The 12,158-nt window shown below is 38.2% G+C and overlaps 2 long non-coding RNA genes across 2 annotated transcripts in view; one reads left to right on the forward strand and one right to left on the reverse strand.

Annotated features, from left to right (window-relative positions):
- LOC309474494 overlaps window positions 1–12,158 on the reverse strand; it is a 255,496-nt gene that overhangs the window by 195,475 nt on the left and 47,863 nt on the right. The window lies entirely within an intron of this gene.
- Window positions 7,769–9,239, forward strand: LOC309474258. The gene is made up of 3 exons (XR_014197272.1): window positions 7,769–8,417; window positions 8,501–8,604; window positions 8,845–9,239. It is a non-coding gene; the product is annotated as an uncharacterized lncRNA (long non-coding RNA).

Here is a 12,158-nt window from a genome sequence, read left to right on the forward strand (position 1 = left end):
TCTGATAGTGGGGGACTCCATAATCAGAAACATTAGCAGCAGGGATACAACTACATGCTGCCTTCCACAAGCAACAACTTCTGATATAAACAGGGAACTTCAGAACATTCTGATGAAACATAAGACTGCAAATCGACTCATAATTCATGTGGGGAAGAATGATATTCATAAAGAGCAGTCAGAACTCCTTAAGAAGGATTTCAATGAACTTTTTGAAACACTTAAAAGACTGAAAGTTCAAACATTCATCAGTGGACCACTCCCAGCAAGAGGAACAAACAGGTTTTCACGGCTGCTTGGGATTAATACATGGCTGCAAAAAACCTGCAATATAAAAGGAGTAAACTTCATTGACAACTTCAATCTTTTCTGGAGTCAGAGACAACTATTTCATCGGGATGGCCATCACCCAAACAAACTTGGTTCAAGAGTGTTAAAGGACAATATCGACTTCTCCCTCAATCATCCTTCTGCAGTGTGTGTCAATCTGAACGACACACACACACCTGGAAACAGTATGAATGAACACGGGACTTCACTTCAGCAGCAAAATGGACATGATGTTGACATATCACACAAGGACAATGATAACACCACTGAGCCACAACAACCTCTGCTCACGGACACAATCTCAGCTGAGCCATGCCCACAGAGCTCACCACAGACAAACATATTAGAACTGCTCCAAGATTCAGCACCCAAGGACGATTTCCTGGAAAACAGCCAGGGAAGCCAGGACATCATATCCCAGCCTCCGATAACACCTGAGCAACAGCCCCTTTCACCAGATACTTTCTCACTCTCGCCAGCAAGTCCACTTTTGTGCTTCTCACAGAAAATGGAAGAATTGGTGCATGCTGGAACCAGACTATCCCACTCTTTTGCTGCAAGCCCCCAGATACCAACCAAAAAACGTCAGGCACCTCAAACACCGAAGCCTGCGCGCCGAGCTCGCCCGCCCCCTCCTTCTGTGAGAGCTCTTCGGCCTCTTCGGCCAAAACGCCAGGGCCCACACCCTCCTCCATCTGCTCGAGGTGAACCAAAAACAACTACCAGCTCTCAGTGATATGTGTCGGGTTCCTGCTATGATAACAGTAACTTTCTCAAATGTTTACAGAACAAGCGGGAACCCAGTGTGCCTGTATCTTTCTCTATTGCTGTTCTATTACAAGATAGAAAGTCTAAGGCCTTCAATAGCTGTACAGCAAACCCAACTAATCTGGTGCCTATTACATGTCAAACTAAGATTGCTGTGGGGACAAAAAGTAAGACTGTTAAGTTAGCACTTTTAAACATTCGCTCACTCAAAAATAAATCACTTCTAGTCAACGACTTAATAACCACAAACAACCTGGACTTTATGTTTCTAAATGAAACCTGGCTAGAATACAGCTGCAGTGCAACAATCCTCAATGAAACAGCCCCTCCTAACTTTACTTTTATGAGTGTCTGCAGAGCTGTTAAGAGAGGTGGGGGTCTAGCTGCTCTTTTTAAAGATATCTATCAATGTAAGCAAATATCATTTGGGAATTACCCATCTTTCGAATATCTGGGTATTGTGTTAAAAGGTGCTCCTCGCATTTTACTTATCATTATTTACAGGCCTCCAAAATATTCTCCAGCCTTTGCTGAGGACTTTACAGAACTGTTATCAACAATTACCTCAGAGTTTGACTGTTTTGCCATTGCTGGAGATTTTAACATTCACATAGATAATGCAGAAAACAATATGGCCAAAGAAATCAAAACTGTTTTAAAAACTTTTGATCTGACTCAGCATGTACATGGACCCACACACAATCATGGACACACTCTAGATTTACTTATCAGTAAGGGTCTAAACATTTCATCGATTGTTATTAAGGATGTAGCACTGTCTGATCATTTCTGTATTTTCTTTGATATATTGATCTCTCCTGCCACTGAAGCTAGATCTGTGTCTGTCAAGAAGAGATGCTTAAATGAGAACACTAGTGTACTATTTATGAAGGCTATATCTTTAACACCAAGCATATCTGCTGACTCTGTTGATTTTCTCCTTGATTCTTTTAACTCAAAAGTTAAAAATATAATTGATGATATTGCTCCTGTTAAAGTCAGGAAGAAGAGTGGCAGACAAAAAGCACCTTGGAGAAACTCAACAGCAGTGCAAAATATGAAAAGAAAATGCAGAAAAGCAGAGCGCATGTGGCGGAAGACAAAACTTGTAGTCCATTATAACATCTACAAAGACAGCCTGCATGCTTTCAATATGGAACTAGGCAAGGCTAGACAGACTTTCTTCTCAAATGTTATAAACAGCAATTTAAACAACACACGCACTCTTTTTGCTACTGTAGAGAGACTGACAAACCCCCCAAGCCAGATTCCCAGTGAAATGCTCTCAGACAGCAAGTGCAGTGAGTTTGCTTCTTTCTTCTCTGAGAAAATCAATAATATCAGAAAGGTGATCAGCACATCCTTGAGTTGCACTGAGGTCAGACAGATCAGACCACCTGAGAAAGTAGTTACTATGTCTGACTTCAAAGAAATTGATGGCAAAATTTTGGAAGAAACCGTACAACACCTCAAAACATCAACCTGCGCTCTTGACACACTTCCCACATCTTTTTTCAAAAGTGTGCTAAACAGTTTAGAAGCAGATCTTCTAGAAGTGGTAAATGCCTCACTTCTCTCTGGGAGTTTTCCAAACTCCCTTAAAACTGCAGTTGTCAAGCCCCTCCTGAAAAAGAGCAATCTGGATAAGACCATATTAAGCAACTATAGACCGATCTCAAATCTTCCTTTCATAGGCAAGATCATAGAAAAAGTTATCTTCAATCAGCTGAACAAATTCTTAAGCTCGAATGGATACTTTGACAATTTTCAATCTGGTTTCCGACCGCATCACAGCACAGAGACAGCGCTCATAAAGATAATAAACGATATTCGCTTAAATACTGATTCAGGAAAATTATCAGTGCTGGTACTACTCGACCTCAGTGCTGCATTTGACACTGTCGATCATAACATACTTCTTGACAGGCTGGAAAACTGGGTGGGGCTTTCTGGGATAGTCCTAAAATGGTTCAGGTCATACTTAGATGGGAGAGGTTATTATGTTAGTATAGGAGACCATAAGTCTGAGTGGACATCCATGACATGCGGAGTCCCTCAAGGGTCAATCCTTGCACCACTCCTGTTCAACCTGTATATGCTCCCAATGAGCCAAATAATGAGAAAGAACCAAATTGCTTACCACAGCTATGCAGACGACACACAGCTGTACTTAGCCCTATCGCCTAACGATTACAGCCCAATTGACTCCCTGTGCCGATGCATTGACGAAGTCAACAGTTGGATGTGTCAAAACTTTCTTCAATTAAACAAAGACAAAACTGAAGTTATTGCGTTTGGAAACAAAGATGAAGTTCTCAAAGTGAACGCATACCTTCACTCCAGGGGTCAAACAACTAAACATCAAGTCAGGAATCTTGGTGTGACACTAGAGTCAGACCTTAGTTTCAGTAGTCATGTCAAAGCAATAACTAAATCAGCATACTATCATCTGAAAAATATTGCAAGAATTAGATGCTTTGTTTCCAGACAAGACTTAGAGAAACTTATGCATGCTTTCATCACCAGCAGGGTGGATTATTGTAATGGACTCCTCACTGGCCTTCCCAAAAAGACCATAAGACAGTTGCAGCTCATACAGAACGCTGCCGCTAGGATTCTGAGCAGAACCAGAAAATATGAACATATCACACCAGTCCTCAGGTCTTTACACTGGCTCCCAGTTAGATTTAGGATTGATTTTAAAGTATTATTACTGGTATATAAATCATTCAATGGCCTAGGACCTCAATACATTGCAGATATGCTCACTGAATATAAACCCAACAGATCACTCAGATCATTAGGATCATATCAGCTAGAAATACCAAGGGTTCACTCTAAACATGGTGAGTCTGCTTTTAGCTATTATGCCAGCCGCAGCTGGAACCAGCTTCCAGAAGAGATCAGATGTGCTCCTACAGTAGTCACATTCAAATCCAGACTCAAAACACTTCTGTTTAGCTGTGCATTTACTGAATGAGCACTGTGCCGCTGTTCGTCCGACTGTTTTTACTGTACTGTATTTTATTCTATTTTTCTAAACTGTTTTAATTATTCTTATTTCTTTTAATTATTTTAATTTCTCCTATGTCAGCAGGGCATTTAGCCCGTAACTGTAAATGCCCACTCAGAAGGTGATAATGTGAAAGTGACGTGTATTAATGTGGGTCTGAAAGTAGAACAGTATTTAAATGTCGATATTAAAGTTTTCGTCTGAGAAAGAATGTGAACGCAGTGCTAAAGAAAGTAAAAAGAACGTGTGAGTAAATGAGGGAGAAAAGAAAGTTAAAGGAAAGTTGATAGATGGAAGTCGTAAGAAGATTGAAGGTTAAAAGAAAGTTGAAAGATTTAAGTCTTAAGGGATTCCTTTGAAGGAAAGATTTATAATAATATTCTTTTTTTTTAAGTACTGTATTTTATTTTATTTTTCTAAACTGTTTTAATTATTCTTATTTCTTTTAATTATTTTAATTTCTTCTATGTAAAGCACTTTGAATTGCCATTGTGTATGAAATGTGCTATATAAATAAACTTGCCTTGCCTTGCCTTGCCTTGCCTAAAACTATCAAGTTTATAAGTGACTAAAATGTGACTAAAACTAAAAAGCATTTTCATCCAAAAGACTAAGACTAAGACTAAAACTAAAAGGGCTGCCAAAAACAACACTGGTATACACATAGACAAAATTGTCAAACTTGACAGAGGACATTTTCTCTGAATTATACATTAGATTCTTCACAAAAAAAGTCTTCCCAGAACCACTTGCACCTGCTACGAGTCCCGAGAACGGATGTTGCAGTCTGCAGTCAAACACATCTGTTTCACACATTTTTAAATATATTACTAGAATCCGTAAGGCAGAGTTGTATAATCTCGTTGGAGTACCCGCTTATCATACACCACTGAAAATTTTTTCACATTTGACCTGTTGTGTAATGTGAATCTCCTCTTATCTCGTGTGATGGTGTTTGTTTTTGCGGACAGGTGTAATCTGACACCTCTTTCGACATAGCCTCGCACAAGATCGGTCAGACTCTGTAGTGTAACTATTTCAGCATTCTCTGCTGTTAACGTGATGCCTTTAGCTTTGAGACATGAACGACCATCGGACGTCTTAAATGCATAAGATTTAGGACCCGACGAAACGAATTGGATTATATGCTGACCAGAATCTAACTCGCTCGTCAGCTGTCCTAGATAAGATCCTGTCTCAGGAACAGGGTTGGGGAGTAACGGAATACATGTAACGGCGTTATGTAATCAGGATACAAAAATCCAGTAACTGTAATCCGTTACAGTTACGTCAAAAAACGTAGTAATCAGATTATAGTTACATTTTGAAAAAAGGGGGAATACTTTCAGGATTACAATGGTTTCATTTAAAACTAAATAAATAAGTATTTTGGCATAATAACACTATATTAAGCGCTGCTTGATTATACAGTAGTTCCTGGTTCTGTTGCCAGTAATGACTCACGTGTGCCACCCGCTGGTGCATGTGCAAATAACAGCTTTCTACAATCTCCTCAGACGCAGATTGAATCACTGCTGCTAGTAGAAACGATGCTGCCTGCCGGTAAAATCGCTTTTAATTCATGGAAATTCTGTTGCTATTTTGTAGAAATTAGGAGAGTAGTTTTTTTAGTACCCAAAATGTCCTTTCTTAATCTCTTCTCACTAAACGGGATGTTCGCTGTCTAGGTAACGTAGGGGAACTCCCACTGCCAACGCCCCAAGTTCAGTAAGGCAAATTAAGAAAGATCACGGCTTTAGTCAACATGTAGGCCTATTTTAAAATAAACAAATATGTAGATTGTGTAAAAATTTTAAATGTTGTGTTTTTATTTTTTTGTTAAAAATTTGTTAAAAATAAAACAAAATAATCTGTAATACCATACATTAGCCACTAGATGTCTGTATAGCCCTTTACATAAATATATATTCAGGCCTGTGTGTATATTTAGCAAATATTGTACACTGGACCAAATTCTTAAAAAAAAAAAAATATTTGTTTTATTTTATTTATAATATTTCTTCTTGCTTGACTTTATTTATATATGTGACCTTGAAGTAATCCAAAAGTAATCAGTTACATTACTTTCATATTATAGTACTTGGATTACGTTACTGAATACTTTTTTTATGAAGTAATTTGTAACTGTAACGGAATACATTTTTAAAGTAACCCTCCCAAGCCTGCTCAGGAATCCAATCACCGGTTTTTGATACAAAAATCACAGAATCTGTATCGGCATAAATCACACGCTCGCGTAATTTATCCAGAAGATTATACAGCTCGAGTCGCCCATAACAAGTTGTGAACGCGCCGACGAGAATATTTACATCACGCGTGGGAGATGGGTCTTGCGCTGCACTACTCGACTGAATCAAAGCCACTGAATCAGATACGAAAGAGAAATGACGTATTACGTGGGCGTGGCTAAAGAGACGCTGAGTGAACTCTTCTGGGTCTGCCAGGAGTTCACTGTGTGCAAGGTGAGATCTCAGACAAAACCTACCCCAAAGTGTATTCAAGATGAGCTTAGCAATGGATCTTTTTGCTGGATTTTTTATTATTTTAGACGGATCTAACTGGATCCCTTCTTTATCCAGGTAATCAGCTACGTAAGATTGTTTTTCTGTCTCTGTCACTACATCGGACGGATACCCCGACGCTTCCTGTTTCAGTTTAAGGAATGTTTTAACATATTCGGTGAATAATGTATCGGACGTGTCTGGGAAATGCCAGACTTCATGTATTTTGATTACGGAATACCCGTGTTGAATAGCTTTCTGGAGTTCGACGGTCACCCATGTGCCTGTAATACATCTCTCAGCCTCTGTATGACAGCATTGTGTATCCTGAATCTGATTCTCTGCACAAGTCTTACATAGAGGAAACATTAGCTTACCAGCGCACCTGTAAGGTACACTGTTAGACTTTTCTGTAATTTCTACAGTTATTTACTTTAAATCCCCCAGTATTATACTGCTATTTCTCTTTACAGTAAATAACTGTGATTCCAATTGCATCATGGGAATTTTCTGTGACGTCTAACACCACATACAGAGACTTACTGTATTTTTTAAATTTGCTGTATACTACTGTATTTGACGTAACTGCCTCTCTGGCTGGCACCATTCCACCGTGCTTTTTATTTCCTAATTTTTGCCTTACACCACGTGTCTACAACGCTATAATAGCCAGAGGCTGTCTATATTGGACACATTGAAGCGACCGGACCTTTAAATGCAAACCTGTTTATCCCTTGTAAGAACTAGTGCGAGCGCTTGGACTCGTATCGGACTACGTCTGAAATATAACGGCCGCGGCGCATCACTACACTGTCTGGGATTTGTCGTGTCGCGTCAGACAGACATCCATTGTAGGTAATGGGGTCTGTCTTTTGTTGGATCGCGACGTTCGTGTCTGGCCCGGGGAAGAGACGGAATTCACTTCACCGAGAGAGAGATCAGCAAGCAAGGTAAAAAAACCAAAAAAAAAACCATTCTGTGTATGTTGACAGGATTGTGCCCAGTTTAACGTATGTTATAACGTTAACGTTAGCCTAACGTTACTCGTCGTCAACATGGCGGTAACGAACTTTACCATGGTAAACTGAGCTAACGTTTCATTTTACACACTTTGTTAGATTATTGAATTGTCGAGTTAAAATATGCCAACGAGCAACGCGTTTACATTAACAATAAATGTGAATAAACTAATGTGAAATTCTGTTTATATCTTAATGTTGGCCTACTGATGAGAACCTTTATAGTTTTAGCATTAGTTTGCAAACTATACCATATTATAGTTTTTTTTTTTTTATGGAATTTAATATTTACTTCCATTTTTGTGTTTAAAGGCAACTGCAACAAAGCGCCAATTCGCGCCAGTGACTTAGCAAGATTCCAGAGGTAGGCCAGCCCATTTGTGATATATTTTGAAAAGTTTGCTGAAATGATTAGCATACACTATGTGAAAATTGCTTTTGAGCCACTGGTGCAGACTAGGTAGCTAACAATATCTTATAAAATCTCTATAAAATTGGCTAACTTTATATCAAATAAGTGACCTTTGCATTATGTCTAACTTTATTACACAGCAAATGAACCAATCAGAAGATGGACCATTGTCTTTGTTCAGTCTCACCAGATTAAATGTATCCAGGTAAGCACTGCAGTAAAACTCTCACTAAGACCAAATCTAGCATTCTAAACTTAAGTTTATATTTTTGCATTATTTTTATATTTTATTAGCCAGCGACTCTACCATTGCAGTTCCACCTGACTAGGAAGGTCCTAATATCAGCGCACAGGTGGGTTAACTACTGTAGGAAGGAGAACGATCATCACACAGTGATTTCTTGCATGTATCTTACTGTGTATTTGTCTCAAACAGGTACTCCTTCACTGCAGACAAGCTGAAATGGGCTAAAATCATCTATTTCAGTCGTTCAACTTCTTTCTATGCATCTCAGCATTTTTGGACAGAATTTAGGATTTGTAAGTATTAAAATTTAATCTGGCATAATTTAATTTAGTTCTTTTGTATGCTATTTATTGACAAAAGCTGTTTACAAATATATATTCTTAAGTTTTTGTGAAAATAATAATAAAAATTAACAAAAAAGGAGGTTAAAAATAATGTGACACTAATATTCTCTCTCTCTCTCTCTCTCTCTCTCTCTCTCTCTCTCTCTCTCTCTCTCTCTCTCTCTCTCTCTCTCTCTCTCTCTCATATAGTGTTGGAACCGGGATCTCCTCTGAAGGACTGAGTACATTTGTGTTTGTGGGCACGCATGCAGACCAGGGAACACTCTGATGTTGTCAATCAAGTTCTGAACAGGAACCAATCTTTGGAGAAGTTCATTTATTCACAAAGGTGGACAAAAACATTGTGTTGGCTTTTTAAAGATTATTTTGATGATGACTTTTACTCCTATGCTGTAGAAAAGATGGAGTAGACAGTCAGACATTGATAATAATAATAAATGTTTCTTGAGCATCAAAGAGACTTCTTTCAAAAACATTACGCCACTTAAATACTTCTTTTGGCCACCAGTGTACATGAATCCAACACATTTTTGGAAATAAGTGAAATTATTTTTAAGGTGGGGTTATGTGTCTTGTATTGTGAAAAGAACTGTGTTTTGTCCTGTTTTGGACATTTCCTTTTTGAATGCTTAAAAATTTATATTCTGCAGTTTTATGAATGTAATGGTTGATATTTCATTATAATACTTGTATAAGCTAAACAACCAATGACTCTACATTCATTTAGTCAAATGCTAATGTTTTGTTTATGATTTTATGTATGTTTTCAAAAATGTTTGCAGTGAAGGACAGCACATAATGTGTTAATTTAACACGTTTACACATCTTTGTGCTAACCTCTCTGACATATTTACTTTGTTAAAATCATTAACACAATGAATGAGTTAAAATTAACACAAAAAATGTTGTCTCTAAACTTACCCATTAATGTGTAAAAATTTCACACATAATTTCCAGCATTGGCATGTTTATTTTGTGATATATATGAAATGTTTTAAATAAAAAAATGGTATTTTGTGATAACTTTGTCTAATTGGTTTGTATGAAAGTAGTACTTATGTAGGATAAAAATAAAATTAATCATATATCAAAATTATCAAATCTAATTTATATTTAGTACAAATAAAAATAATTACAGTAGTGTACTGATTAGCTTAGTTTTTACAGTAATGCACTGTACTGATTAGCTTCGTTTTTACAGTAATGCACTGTATTACACAAAACTGAAATACGGTTTGGTACTGTAACTCTTAATTACAGTAACTTACTGGCAACAGTGTTGCCAGTAAGTTACTGTAAAAAACCCTTGAAAAGTCTAACAGTGTAGTACTGGATGATACAATCCATGCGGGGGAAGAACTTCCGCCTTTATGAGGCCAAAGTAGTTCTCTATCGCTTCAAAATCCTTGAAAATAATTATAGGATGACCTATAGGATACGTTTTAGTAGCCTGGACAAAAGGGTATAACGATGTGAAATCATAATAGTCGATTCTCTCATTTTCAGCTGTTTTGTGATACAACTTGTACGCATTTGTTCTTCCGCCGTATATAGAGCATCTCGAGCTCTCAGCCTCTCGCGTGTTTCGTAAGATGACATGAACCGCATGACATCCGGATCTGCCTGTTTCAACCCCTCCCATTCGCATTCCCACATAACAATAACACGCAATCCATAAACTTTTCGCAGGGTTTCTAGTTTTGCATCCGACTGCCTTCTGAGATCACCAAAAGACACTTTCGATAAAGGTTGAATTTCTTCTGCCTTAAATCTGCAGTCGTGGCCGTGAAAAAAGCACCCTAGGAATTCCAAGGCTGTCTTTGCCCCATTATCATCCTCATAATAACCATCTAGGTGATATGGCCCCACCGCACGCTCGCCATAGTTTAGTGCATGTTCTATCTCCACGTTTTGACTCAATTTGACATACTCAAGCCATTGGATAGATACGTTTGAAAACGTCTTGTGTTGATTAATATAGGCGTGGCTGTGTGTTAGAGCCAGCGTGTCGCGCGAGAGAAAATTTGTTTTGAAAGTTTTCATACACACACCTGGTAATGTGATTGATTTGAACGGGTCGATGTTTGTGAAATTTATAAATTCGTCTCTGTAACGTTTGCAGGCTTCTCGTAGAATAATTACATCATTCCTACAGTAAAAAGCGATCTCCTTTTTGAAGTCAAAGATATCATTCAATACACCTGCGTACCAAGTGTCAAATCTGACACGCTCGGCTTCACTCATTGTCTCATAAGCGTAAAACTCTTTTGCAGGATAGGGACCGATATATTCTGCATTTTCTGGTTTATTGAAAAGGTGCGGAAAATACCCCTTCTCCTGTGTATCTAAGTTAAGGGCCACGGGTATTTTTGCCAGTTTAAAGGGGATAAATTGCCATGAGTCAATGAAACGCTGCTTAAACACAGTATCATACATGTATAGAATTCTACACCCCTGCATAATAACTTTTGGAGTCAAACCCTCCCCGACAAGATAATTAAGCAGTAAATATGCATCAAAACCGGACGAGTTATGTCCAATAAACGTGTATCCTGTATATTTTGGGCGTCTGAAGTGTTTAATCAAACGGGCCACACAATCTACCCCTCCAGCTTCAAACGTCTCACCTGTCTGTGTCATTGCACAAACATAATTTGCTATGTGTCTCCCATCTTGAACGAATGTTTCAAAATCATAATAAACGTATTTTTTATCTTTGGGTTCAGGTTTTAGAGGCTGAATGTAACATTCATGATCACCGTCGCTCGTCAAAATCTCGTAACAATGTACACAATACTCCGGAGAGCATTTGTGAGGTTTTATTTTTTCACCACCAGAGGGCGTTATATAAACGGCATGGCATTTTGAGCAGAATCTCACAGATTCACACTGAGATCTCTCGCCGGGGGTTTGTGATTTTTTATGTGTTTCGTGACAGAAGTTGTTTTTACAGAATCTCAGACATTCTGCACACTGTCTTGTTCTCCTCGCATACGAACGACATGTAGATGTCATACATATTTTGCAAACAAACTGACATTCGTGTGTTTTTCTGTCTTTATACCCCCTGAAGCAGTATTCGCACACGTACGAACTTCCTATAAATCCTGTTAAATTTTTTATTCGATGAAAATGTCCTTCGTGCAGAAATAGATGGACTGTCTTTAGGTGTAATTCGTCTGTGTTTTTGTACACCACCAACTTCCCAGAACAGTCTCTATAAAAAACTACAATTTTTATGTCTAATTTATTTTCGAAAACCGACAAATTATGGAGACCTATCTGCTCGTCTGCCATAAAACCACATCCCGTGTGAATCTCCATCGTAGGTGTGTGTAACTCTTGATCTGTGAATTCTGGATTGAGGAAATATGCTAGACAGTAACTCAAACACATTTCGTTATTGATATTAATGGGGCTAAATAAATGCATTTTATTCCGACTGATACTCTCACTGATAGCTAAGTCACTAATCTTTCTTCGTCCGCCCCCCGTTTTATCTC

This window comes from Leuciscus leuciscus (genome assembly GCF_965113295.1).
Source record: "Leuciscus leuciscus genome assembly, chromosome: 14".
Lineage (NCBI taxonomy): Eukaryota > Metazoa > Chordata > Actinopteri > Cypriniformes > Leuciscidae > Leuciscus > Leuciscus leuciscus.